This window comes from Procambarus clarkii, unplaced genomic scaffold (assembly GCF_040958095.1).
Source record: "Procambarus clarkii isolate CNS0578487 unplaced genomic scaffold, FALCON_Pclarkii_2.0 HiC_scaffold_432, whole genome shotgun sequence".
Lineage (NCBI taxonomy): Eukaryota > Metazoa > Arthropoda > Malacostraca > Decapoda > Cambaridae > Procambarus > Procambarus clarkii.
Genome location: NW_027189465.1, coordinates 4,044 through 16,033, shown reverse-complemented (window position 1 = coordinate 16,033; position 11,990 = coordinate 4,044). Strand labels below are relative to the sequence as shown.

The window sequence follows — 11,990 nt, the reverse complement described above, 5'->3', positions numbered from 1 at the left end:
AAAAAAGGGTGAATCTTTAGGAACAGCTATAGTATCTATATATCACAAATGGTGTTTTCCCTAACTCAAACAATGTAGGGTTTATTATTCTACACATATTTCTAATGACTCTTAGATGTTTACATTCTCTGAAGTATAATTGTGAAGGCTGTGTCCATCACTCTCAACACAGATTCTTAAACTCGTCTCTGCAGGTTCAACTATATAATTAGTTTCCATTTTGAATTTCCATGGACATTTGTATCCAAAATGAAACCAATGTGGTTTCCTTCAGCGCCTTCAGCCAGCACATTTGCTCATTCATTTCCACAGATTCCAACAAGGTAGGGGATTTACAGAAATTTGTATATTCATATTGTTATATATTAAAAATATGAATGCAGTTCAATATGATAAGACAAATACATGAGTTTATGATAAATTCGTTTTCTGTGATATACCATTGATATGCTCTTTTTTTCTTTAAACGGCAGACTAAACTAAAGTGCTCACATCAACAGATTTGATGTATAAATGGTCAACGCTCAACAGAGTTAGTATAAATGTATTAGTATAAATCTTACTTGTCTCATTGTTAATTCACATTCAATGTCAACTTGTGGTTGCATTGTACAAGGCCAACACAGATGATCGAAGGAAACTAACTCTGCTCTAGTTCCATGAAGTTGCTATTTGGTCTTTACTCAATGCATTGTACATGCATTGTACAAGGCCAACACAGATGATCGAAGGAAACTAACTCTGCTCTAGTTCCATGAAGTTGCTATTTGGTCTTTATTGAAATTTGACAAGGCAGAGTGGCCTGCAACAACTACACCATCTCCACATCTAGTTCATGCTCCAGACATAAATCATGACACTGGTCCTGTGTATCCTGCTGCTGACCCGTCAACACCTGGCCCGTCGGGTGTGAGGCGCCCTCTCTTCACGTCTACACCTAGTGCTGAAGCTGAATCTGATGAAGATAATTCATATTCCACATTAGTGTTTGAAAACAATAGTGAGAGCGACGATTCAGACAGTAGTTTATTGCCAACCAAGAGACAACAGCGACGTGTTGTTATAGCAGAGACTCGCCTGAACTATAAATTGAAACATGAGCTGGTAAAAATCCCCAAACGTCGCAGGTGTGAAGTGTGTTCAAAGTCGGGTATCAGGAAGGAAACTGGTATAGCGTGCAAGACATGCGATGTTCCACTTTGCGTCATACCTTGTTACACCACTTATCACAGGAAAAGGGTGTATTGGGTGGACAAGAAATAACCACCTACATCAGCTTCACTCCACCTAGGAACATCTGTTGAGCAACTTCAGGAATCAGTACCTGAAGGAGGTGGAGTGGAGATAAAATGCTCAACTTATTTTACTACAATCGTCTTTGCTTTGGTAAGTACACATAATTGTCTTAGATTGTTTCAGTATTGTAGTCTATTTTCTTAGGAATATTTTGATACCTAAATGAGAACTGTAGCACGAAAACTAAAGTAAGTATACATGAAACAAGAGAAACTTTTTTTGTGGGTGTTGCGGGTGTGAGTTGGAGTGTCAAGAGCGGGTTCCAGTTGTGTGTTTTCCGTCATCTCTACAGCTGTGAATTCCAAGGAATTGTATTTGATATGCATATGTCTGTGTAGGGAATTTTATTCCGAACACTATACAAAAAAAAACGGAGTGAAACAAGTATAAACTTGAAAAACATGAGCAAAGTAAAAACTTTTGACGCTCACGGGTACAAACACGCGTAAGATTTTATTCGCCGCAAATTTATTTGACGCTGTGTTGGCCAACTCTACCCATGTTCTTATAGAACTTTCTATTGCGAACACATTGCTATAAAAATGAAATACGTAGCTCCAGAAATAATGTCAGGACAGTGAAATCAGTATAAACATTCAAAGCCCTGCATCACACCAGTGTCGTCCCTGCTGAAATCACGGCTAATGCTTCGCCCAGTTCCCACACTCGTGCGGGTCACCCGATACCATAATTAGACATTGATAGGCATATGTCTGGGTGGGGAATTTTATTGTGAGTTCAGTGATATCAAAATGAGCGCTGTAGGATGACTGTGAGGCTGGCAACAAACGAAAGAGTATGAACATTTACTTCCTGTTTGGGTGTCACGGCGAGTCATCTTCGTGTTTATTTACTTCGTGGTGGGATACCAAATGCTTCGGTGACATTTTATGCATATGATCTTGTAGAGAATTTTATTGCCAACGCATTGATACCAAAATGAAAAACGTAGCTCGAGAATTGAGGTTAGCAGCGTGAAAAGATTATAAACTTTTTTGTGTTTACGCTTGAGCACAACCCGCTTGTTTTTCCAGCTAGTGCCGCGCGCACTAAAGTGTGCATTATACACACCATAATGCACCAGTACACACCATAAGGCACCAGAACACACACCATAAGGCACCAGTACACACCATAATGCACCAGTACACACCATAATGCACCAGTACACACCATAATGCACCAGTACACACCATAAGGCACCAGTACACAATAAGGCACCAGTACACACAATAATGCACCAGTACACACCATAAGGCACCAGTACACTCCATACGGCACCAGTACGCACCATAAGGCACTAGAACACACCATAAGGCACCAGTACACACCATAAAGCACCAGTATACACCATAAGGCCCCAGTACACACCATAAGGTACGAGTACACACTATAAGGCACCATCAGTACACACCTACAGGTATTTGTTTCTGGTGTGGTGCTCATGGGATCTGTTACAACCTTCTAGGAAGCTTTTAGGGTCAGGATTGACATTACAGTGCAGCGTTTTATATATATAAAATACACATGAGAGTATGTGCAGGGACTTAATATCTAACATATTCAGAGATTTGAGTAAGGGGTCCATATATACTGCCCGGTTGCCTGAAATGCTATATGCCTACTATATTGGCTTTAGGTATTGTATGCACTAGCTCTATCTATAAATCCAACATTATGTTTGTAAATCAACTATGTATGTACTTTCCTGAATAAAATTGACTTTACTCTACACTTATATGCTCTGTGGATTTGTTATCCCTTATCGTTTGGGAGAAAAAAAATGACTAATACGTTCGGCGAATGACTTTGACTTCAACTTCACTTTGACTTCGTTCATGTCATCGTATTTTCCGTAATATATAAAGGTTATGACAATGCAATTATATTATTGTGTGCAAATAATTTGGAAATTTCATGTACCCTAAAAATAGTAAAATAAAGAATAAGAATAATTAAATAATTGTTGTAGTAAATTGTCACACGTTCATCATACGCAAACGAACACACAGTGTGGAGCGTCAGTAGACCAAGGTCCGCGCCATTTTAAAACACGGCTTCGAATGTAAGTAATGTTTTTCTCGTACTAACACTGTGTTATGCAATAGATTAGGTCTTGAATTCACAAATTTAGTTGTTACATCTGACAGAGTATGTTAGACGGTGTAATGCTGGTCCATGTTGACGTATTTGTGGGCTTGATTGGTTTACATGTGATGGCACACAATATCGGCACCCCACAACATGCTGTTGAAGTTGGAATGCATGGCATAGGCTCCTCACACAATGTTCTTTATGTGGTCCTCAGGTGATAGTTTTCTATTTAGAACCACCCCTAGATCTCTTTCTTTATCAGAATTCCTTAAAGATTTCTCACATGGTTTTCCTAATGATAGATTGTGGGCTGTAAGGGACAGGTTTGATGTATGGATTAGTTGATAGAAGTTCCAGTCCACCTGTAGACAGGGATCTCACATCAGCTTGTATATTATACAAGGATAAGATTTGATAAATTCAGTTATTTGACTGAACACTGGCTCTGTTTAAATCAGAGATTTAAACATACATAGTCTAACCTAGCTCCTTTCTTTTTTACCTAGCCTAACCTAGCTTTTTTTCCCAAGCCGGTCTATGGCCCATGTTTTTTTTCGATGCCTCAGTGGTCCATGCACTTGTCCGTTCAAGGGGATTAAATAGCCGTTCTATGGCCCCAGGGTTTTACGAACTTCTTTTTCCCAAGCCGGTCTATGGCCCGTGTTTTATTTTATGCCTCAGTGGTCCATGCACAGGTCCGTTCAAGGGGATTAAATAGCCGTTCTATGGCCCCAGGGTTTTCTCAAATTTTCTTTCATAGCCGGTCTATGGCCACTGGGTTTTACAAACTTTTTTTCCCAAGCCGGTCTATGGCCCCTGGGTTTTACGAACTTTTTTTCCCAAGCCGGTCTATGGCGTGTATGTTAAATAAACCAAATTTTTCACTTTTGACAATTGAGCACCTGCTACATCCAGATTCTAGGGAGGAAAGGAATATAATATAATATCTAATATATCTATCTGTGTGAAATAGATTAAATCCATTTATTTGATATTCAGCTAATAGTTCTGTATTTTCTACATTCATCCATGTTTTGGTAAGTGCAATAATATGTATTGTTTCATTGCAGATTAGAGATTCAAGATAGTTCTAGATTTCCGAAGTACTGAAACGCGCGCCATACAGGCTTGGTGGATCTAGGTGCAAGGTAAAATTATTTACATTTACTTTTGTATTTATATGCATTTATATGCATTATTCTCTAGAATAATAGATCTCGTAATAATTTTGCAAAAATAGTGGCATTTACTATTTTAAAAAGCTCGGGTGCAGGGGGGGGGGGGGTTATGTAAAAGCCTGGTTTGTGCCTCGGAGAGGCTATGGGATCCAGTAAGATCGTCCTTCCTTTCCTCCCTAGAATCTGGATGTAGCAGGTGCTCAATTGTCAAAAGTGAAAAATTGGTTTTGTCTTCCGAATGCACCATTTCTGTAAATTTGCTAATAATCTTTTAAAAATAGTAAATGCCATTATTTTTGCAAAATTATTACGAGATCTATTATACTAATAACGATTTGATAAAATACAGTAGACTGCCTACTGGATAATAGTTCCAGTCCACCTGTAGACAGGGATCTCACATCAGCTTGTATATTATACAAGGATAAGATTTGATAAATTCAGTTATTTGACTGAACACTGGCTCTGTTTAAATCAGAGATTTAAACATACATAGTCTAACCTAGCTCCTTTCTTTTTTACCTAGCCTAACCTAGCTTTTTTTCCCAAGCCGGTCTATGGCCCATGTTTTTTTTCGATGCCTCAGTGGTCCATGCACATGTCCGTTCAAGGGGATTAAATAGCCGTTCTATGGCCCCAGGGTTTTACGAACTTCTTTTTCCCAAGCCGGTCTATGGCCCGTGTTTTTTTTTATGCCTCAGTGGTCCATGCACAGGTCCGTTCAAGGGGATTAAATAGCCGTTCTATGGCCCCAGGGTTTTCTCAAATTTTCTTTCATAGCCGGTCTATGGCCCCTGGGTTTTACGAACTTTTTTTCCCAAGCCGGTCTATGGCCCCTGGGTTTTACGAACTTTTTTTCCCAAGCCGGTCTATGGCGTGTATGTTAAATAAACCAAATTTTTCACTTTTGACAATTGAGCACCTGCTACATCCAGATTCTAGGGAGGAAAGGAATATAATATAATATCTAATATATCTATCTGTGTGAAATACATTAAATCTATTTATTTGATATTCAGCTAATAGTTCTGTATTTTCTACATTCATCCATGTTTTGGTAAGTGCAATAATATGTATTGTTTCATTGCAGATTAGAGATTCAAGATAGTTCTAGATTTCTGAAGTACTGAAACGCGCGCCATACAGGCTTGGTGGATCTAGGTGCAAGGTAAAATTATTTACATTTACTTTTGTATTTATATGCATATATGCATTTATATGCATTATTCTCTAGAATAATAGATCTCGTAATAATTTTGCAAAAATAGTGGCATTTACTATTTTAAAAAGCTCGGGTGCAGGGGGGGGGGGGGGGTTATGTAAAAGCCTGGTTTGTGCCTCGGAGAGGCTATGGGATTCAGTAAGATCGTCCTTCCTTTCCTCCCTAGAATCTGGATGTAGCAGGTGCTCAATTGTCAAAAGTGAAAAATTGGTTTTGTCTTCCGAATGCACCATTTCTGTAAATTTGCTAATAATCTTTTAAAAATAGTAAATGCCATTATTTTTTGCAAAATTATTACGAGATCTATTATACTAATAACGGTTTGATAAAATACAGTAGACTGCCTACTGGTTTTACCTGTAATAAGGTTTGATACAGATGATTATGATTATGGTTTTGGCCTCCACCACCCTCTCACCTAACTTGTTCCAACCATGTCTACCACGCTGCTTGCGAAAGTTAATTTTCTAATATTTCTGTGGCATCTTTGTTTGGTTACCTTTTACAATATCTTCTTTTTATTCTACCATCTAGTTTTGGCATTTTATGCCTCTAACCTGGGAGCCACTTATTGGCAAGTCTATACCTTTACCAGTTGATGTGATTCTTTAGATATGGGCACCATATCTCCAGGTGTCCTACACAATTAGCTTTAATTAAATTTTCCAAAATTATCACTTACACTTGTAATACAGGGTTCTAGGTTCCCTATAGTGTCCTTTATTGAAATAGAGTTTAACAACAATTTCAATGTCCCTATTTTCTTTTAGATTATATCTCAACATATAATTAATGTCCAACAGGACATGATTACTCTTTCCAATGGGAGGATGGTATTGAATATTTGATCTAGTACTGATGGAATAATTTATATAATAATCACTAGAAATTATTTCGATAAGAATTTGAATTTATGCATGTCTTTGTTTTGGCATGCCTCTATTTCCATATGTTACATTTCTGCATGTCTCCAATTCTGGAAGTGTTCACTTTTGCATGTGCCTGACAAGGATGTTATATGCACCAGCTTTAATTATCACACATTGTATATAATGAATGACTTATTTTTAGAATTTTAATACATATTGCATCTGTCAATACATTATTAACAATAATATAGGTAATATGGTAGTCTAATGTAGAAATTTGACACTCTTTAACAGAATGTACGAGTATAAGCGAAAAAGCGACTCCAATACAACAACAGATGGATGCAAGTATCAAGAAGGCTAAAACGTATACACAAAATGCATCCAAATACAGCTGTACACACTAGTGAACCCATTAATCTTACTGAGGCAGCATCAAGTTCAGAGATTGAGTCGTCAGACAATGACATTAGTTCTTTTGAAGCCGAGTCAAATCAAGAGTATGGATTAGGCTCTGAAATTGATGATTTACACATGAATCTTACTGATATTCATGATGTATTATCTAATTCTCAAAGTGAGGAGGAGAATGATGACCATGATAATCATCATTCACTTGTTTACCCACAGAATTTATTAATTCAGTGGGTAAACAAGAATGGTGTTACACACAATGCTGTTGATGAATTATTAAAAATTTTGAGGCAAATGGGAATTGACTACTTACCAAAAACAGCTCGGACACTAATCAGTTCTGAAAGGTACATAGAAACTCAGCAAAAATCTGGAATGAAATATGTCTACTTTGGGTTAAAAGAGGTGTGTTATATTGGAGGTTAAAAGATTACCTTACAGCTTATGCATTATTTTAACAGGTCCAGACGCTGTCTCAAATGGGCGGTGCAAGCTGTGGAGATACAGTGAGACGAATGATGAGGAGGATAGGGACCTATGGGGTCTGGTCTCAGTATTCACTCGTTGGGCGCAAGAGGAAACGTGTCTTCAAAACCTTGGATATTTGTAATGTAATAATAAGTACGTAAATTTGACATTTTTTTGGATTATATATGTCTGCATGTATTATGTATTATACTTGCATGCTTGTTAATGACTTGTATTCTAGTCTTGTGGGTATCTCCTTTCTCCTACGGGCCAAATGCTTTGTTCTTACCTAGCATTTTGCTTTGTTTGGGTATGAATGTTTGTGTACCTTCATTGTATATTTTGCAAAATTTGCCATATATCTCATTACTCCTCTGCCTAGCAACAAGTCTGTCTAATTATACTCAATAACTATTTTTCAAAGTTCCCCATAGTGTCCTTTATTGAAATAGAGTTCATGAACCGTTTCAATATCCTTATTTTCTTCTAGATTATATCTTAAAGTATATTTAAATGTTATTGTGACATTGCATTGCAATTGAGCTGCGTTGTTAACCATTCTGTTCATTTCATGAGTATATTTTATTTTCTATTTTTTCATATCATTTTTTTTATGTTTTTATTTTTCAGTGATGGGAATATCAGATCATTTGATGTTCCCATCAGAAAATTGGGAAAGTCAGATCTTTTGATGTTCCCAATTTTCAGATGGAAGTATCAGACCATCATGGAATGCATGGGATGAGGTAGTTTAGAATGGTGGGGAGGACGAGAGGGGGGATGGTGGGGAAGACGAGGGAACAGAGGAGAGGGTAATGGTGGGGAGGACGAGGGGACAGGGGAATGGAGAATGCTGGGGAGGACAAAGGGGACGAGGGGACGGAGGAAGACTGGAGAACAGGGGAACACCTAAATAAAAGCCAACAATGTTATTACTCTGTGGCTTCTTGTCTCCTGACAAAAAGAATTAAAATTATATATATTAATTAATTCTTATAACTTTCCAGAAGCCTGTATCAACACCCACACTAATGCAACTGAAAGAGATGTTGAGACAAGTATTGCTGATATGTTGAAGAACGCCCCAAACAAACACGGTGGAAACAGATACAAGGTAAAGTTTGCCAATTTGCTGTAGTCTAATTCAATCTCTTTTTAGTAATCTTTGTGAACATTTATGCTATGAATAAGATAAAATAATGTAATTGATTTTGACTAAATATGTAGATATATTTAATTTTCTGAGCACTAATAATGAAAGAAAACCAAAATAAGAGGTGGCTACTATCTCTAATAATGGGCTGGAATAATACAGGATATAATAATATATATATATATATAAATATATATACATATATTTATATATATATATATTTATTTATATAAATATATATATGATATATATATTCTATTCTATTAGTCTATTCTATTCTATAGTTTTATATAGATTCTTGTTTTAGTTTTTTTCTATAATATGGAAAGGGTTTTTAATTAATAAATTAAATATTATATAATAAAATAATGTATTATTGAAAACAATTAGTAACAAACAATATTTCATTACAGGGTGGTGAAGCAAGAATACATGTGCATCACATAGCAGAGTCGGATATGACGAATAATGAAAATAGCGGAGAGCCTGGTGCATGGCATACCGCTGAATCTTCTCTAATGTCTATATAGAAGAATCTTTGTTTCTGTGTGAATATATGTATATATATCATTAATAAAATATATATATATATATATATATATATATATATATATATATATATATATATATATATATATATATATATATAACCTATATATATATATATTTATATATATATATTTATATATATATATATATATATTTATATATATATTTATATATATATATATATATATATATATTTATATATATATATTTATATATATATATATATATTTATATATATATTTATATATATATATATATTTATATATATATTTATATATATATATATATATATTTATATATATATATATATATTTATATATATATATATATATATATATTTATATATATATATATATATATATATATATATATATTTATATATATATATATATATATTTATATATATATATATATTTATATTTTATTAAATATGACCGAAAAAGTAAGATTAATAATTCTAACACGAATTTTCTCAATCTTTCGTACATTATGCTTCACTGTTGGAGGTAAATCAAAAATCACTTCTCCAAAATTCATTTTTATTTCTAGTCTGACGCGACACGGGCGCGTTTCGTAAAACTTATTACATTTTCAAAGACTTCACAAATACACAACTGATTAGAACTTGCATTTCCCTGATTTTATATCTACTTTTGAGTGAGGTGGGAAGGGTGATGTGGCATTACATTTGAGTGAGGTGGGAAGGATGATGTGGCATTAGAGGATATTAATAGGGTATTAAAAGTCTCAACACAAGACAGAACACGAAACAATGGATATTGAATAGAAGTGTTTGTAGAAAGCCTATTGGTCCATATTTCTTGATGCTTCTATATTGGAGCGGAGTCTTGAGGTGGGTAGAATATAGTTGTGCAATAATTGGCTGTTGATTGCTGGTGTTGACTTCTTGATGTGTAGTGCCTCGCAAACGTCAAGCCGCCTGCTATCGCTGTATCTATCGATGATTTCTGTGTTGTTTACTAGGATTTCTCTGGCGATGGTTTGGTTATGGGAAGAGATTATATGTTCCTTAATGGAGCCCTGTTGTTTATGCATCGTTAAACGCCTAGAAAGAGATGTTGTTGTCTTGCCTATATACTGGGTTTTTTGGAGCTTACAGTCCCCAAGTGGGCATTTGAAGGCATAGACGACGTTAGTCTCTTTTAAAGCGTTCTGTTTCGTGTCTGGAGAGTTTCTCATGAGTAGGCTGGCCGTTTTTCTGGTTTTATAGTAAATCGTCAGTTGTATCCTCTGATTTTTGTCTGTAGGGATAACGTTTCTATTAACAATATCTTTCAGGACCCTTTCCTCTGTTTTATGAGCTGTGGAAAAGAAGTTCCTGTAAAATAGTCTAATAGGGGGTATAGGTGTTGTGTTAGTTGTCTCTTCAGAGGTTGCATGGCTTTTCACTTTCCTTCTTATGATGTCTTCGATGAAACCATTGGAGAAGCCGTTATTGACTAGAACCTGCCTTACCCTACAGAGTTCTTCGTCGACTTGCTTCCATTCTGAGCCCACTTCCATTCAAATGCCCACTTGGGGACTGTAAGCTCCAAAAAACCCAGTATATAGGCAAGACAACAACATCTCTTTCTAGGCGTTTAACGATGCATAAACAACAGGGCTCCATTAAGGAACATATAATCTCTTCCCATAACCAAACCATCGCCAGAGAAATCCTAGTAAACAACACAGAAATCATCGATAGATACAGCGATAGCAGGCGGCTTGACGTTTGCGAGGCACTACACATCAAGAAGTCAACACCAGCAATCAACAGCCAATTATTGCACAACTATATTCTACCCACCTCAAGACTCCGCTCCAATATAGAAGCATCAAGAAATATGGACCAATAGGCTTTCTACAAACACTTCTATTCAATATCCATTGTTTCGTGTTCTGTCTTGTGTTGATACTTTTAATACCCTATTAATATCCTCTAATGCCACATCATCCTTCCCACCTCACTCAAATGTAATGCCACATCACCCTTCCCACCTCACTCAAAAGTAGATATAAAATCAGGGAAATGCAAGTTCTAATCAGTTGTGTATTTGTGAAGTCTTTAAAAATGTAATAAGTTTTACGAAACGCGCCCGAGTCGCGTCAGACTAGAAATAAAAATGAATTTTGGAGAAGTGATTTTTGATTTACCTCCAACAGTGAAGCATAATGTACGAAAGATTGAGAAAATTCGTGTTAGAATTATTAATCTTACTTTTTCGGTCATATTTAATAAAATATGTCTACAGGAAAGACTGCTACCAAAATATACTAATATATATTTATATATATATATATTTATATATATATATATTTATATATATATATATATATTTATATATATATATATATATATATATATATATATATATATATATATATATATATTTATATATATATATATATATATATATATATATATTCATATATATATATATATATATATTTATATATATATATATATATATATATATATATATATATATTTATATATATATATATATATATATATATATATATATATATATATTTATATATATATATATATATATATATATATATATATATATATATATATATATATATATTTATATATATATATATATATTTATATATATATATATATATTTATATATATATATATATTTATATATATTTATATATATATATATATTTATATATATATATATATTTATATATATATATATATTTATATATATATATATATATTTATATATATA

At 34.4% G+C, this 11,990-nt stretch overlaps 1 long non-coding RNA gene across 1 annotated transcript; it reads left to right on the top strand.

Annotated features, from left to right (window-relative positions):
• The first annotated feature begins 3,922 nt into the window (after positions 1-3,922).
• On the top strand, positions 3,923-9,251 carry LOC138361509 (uncharacterized). The gene is made up of 5 exons (XR_011226996.1): positions 3,923-4,538; positions 5,659-5,736; positions 7,535-7,694; positions 8,549-8,655; positions 9,108-9,251. It is a non-coding gene; the product is annotated as an uncharacterized lncRNA (long non-coding RNA).
• The last annotated feature ends 2,739 nt before the right edge of the window (positions 9,252-11,990 follow it).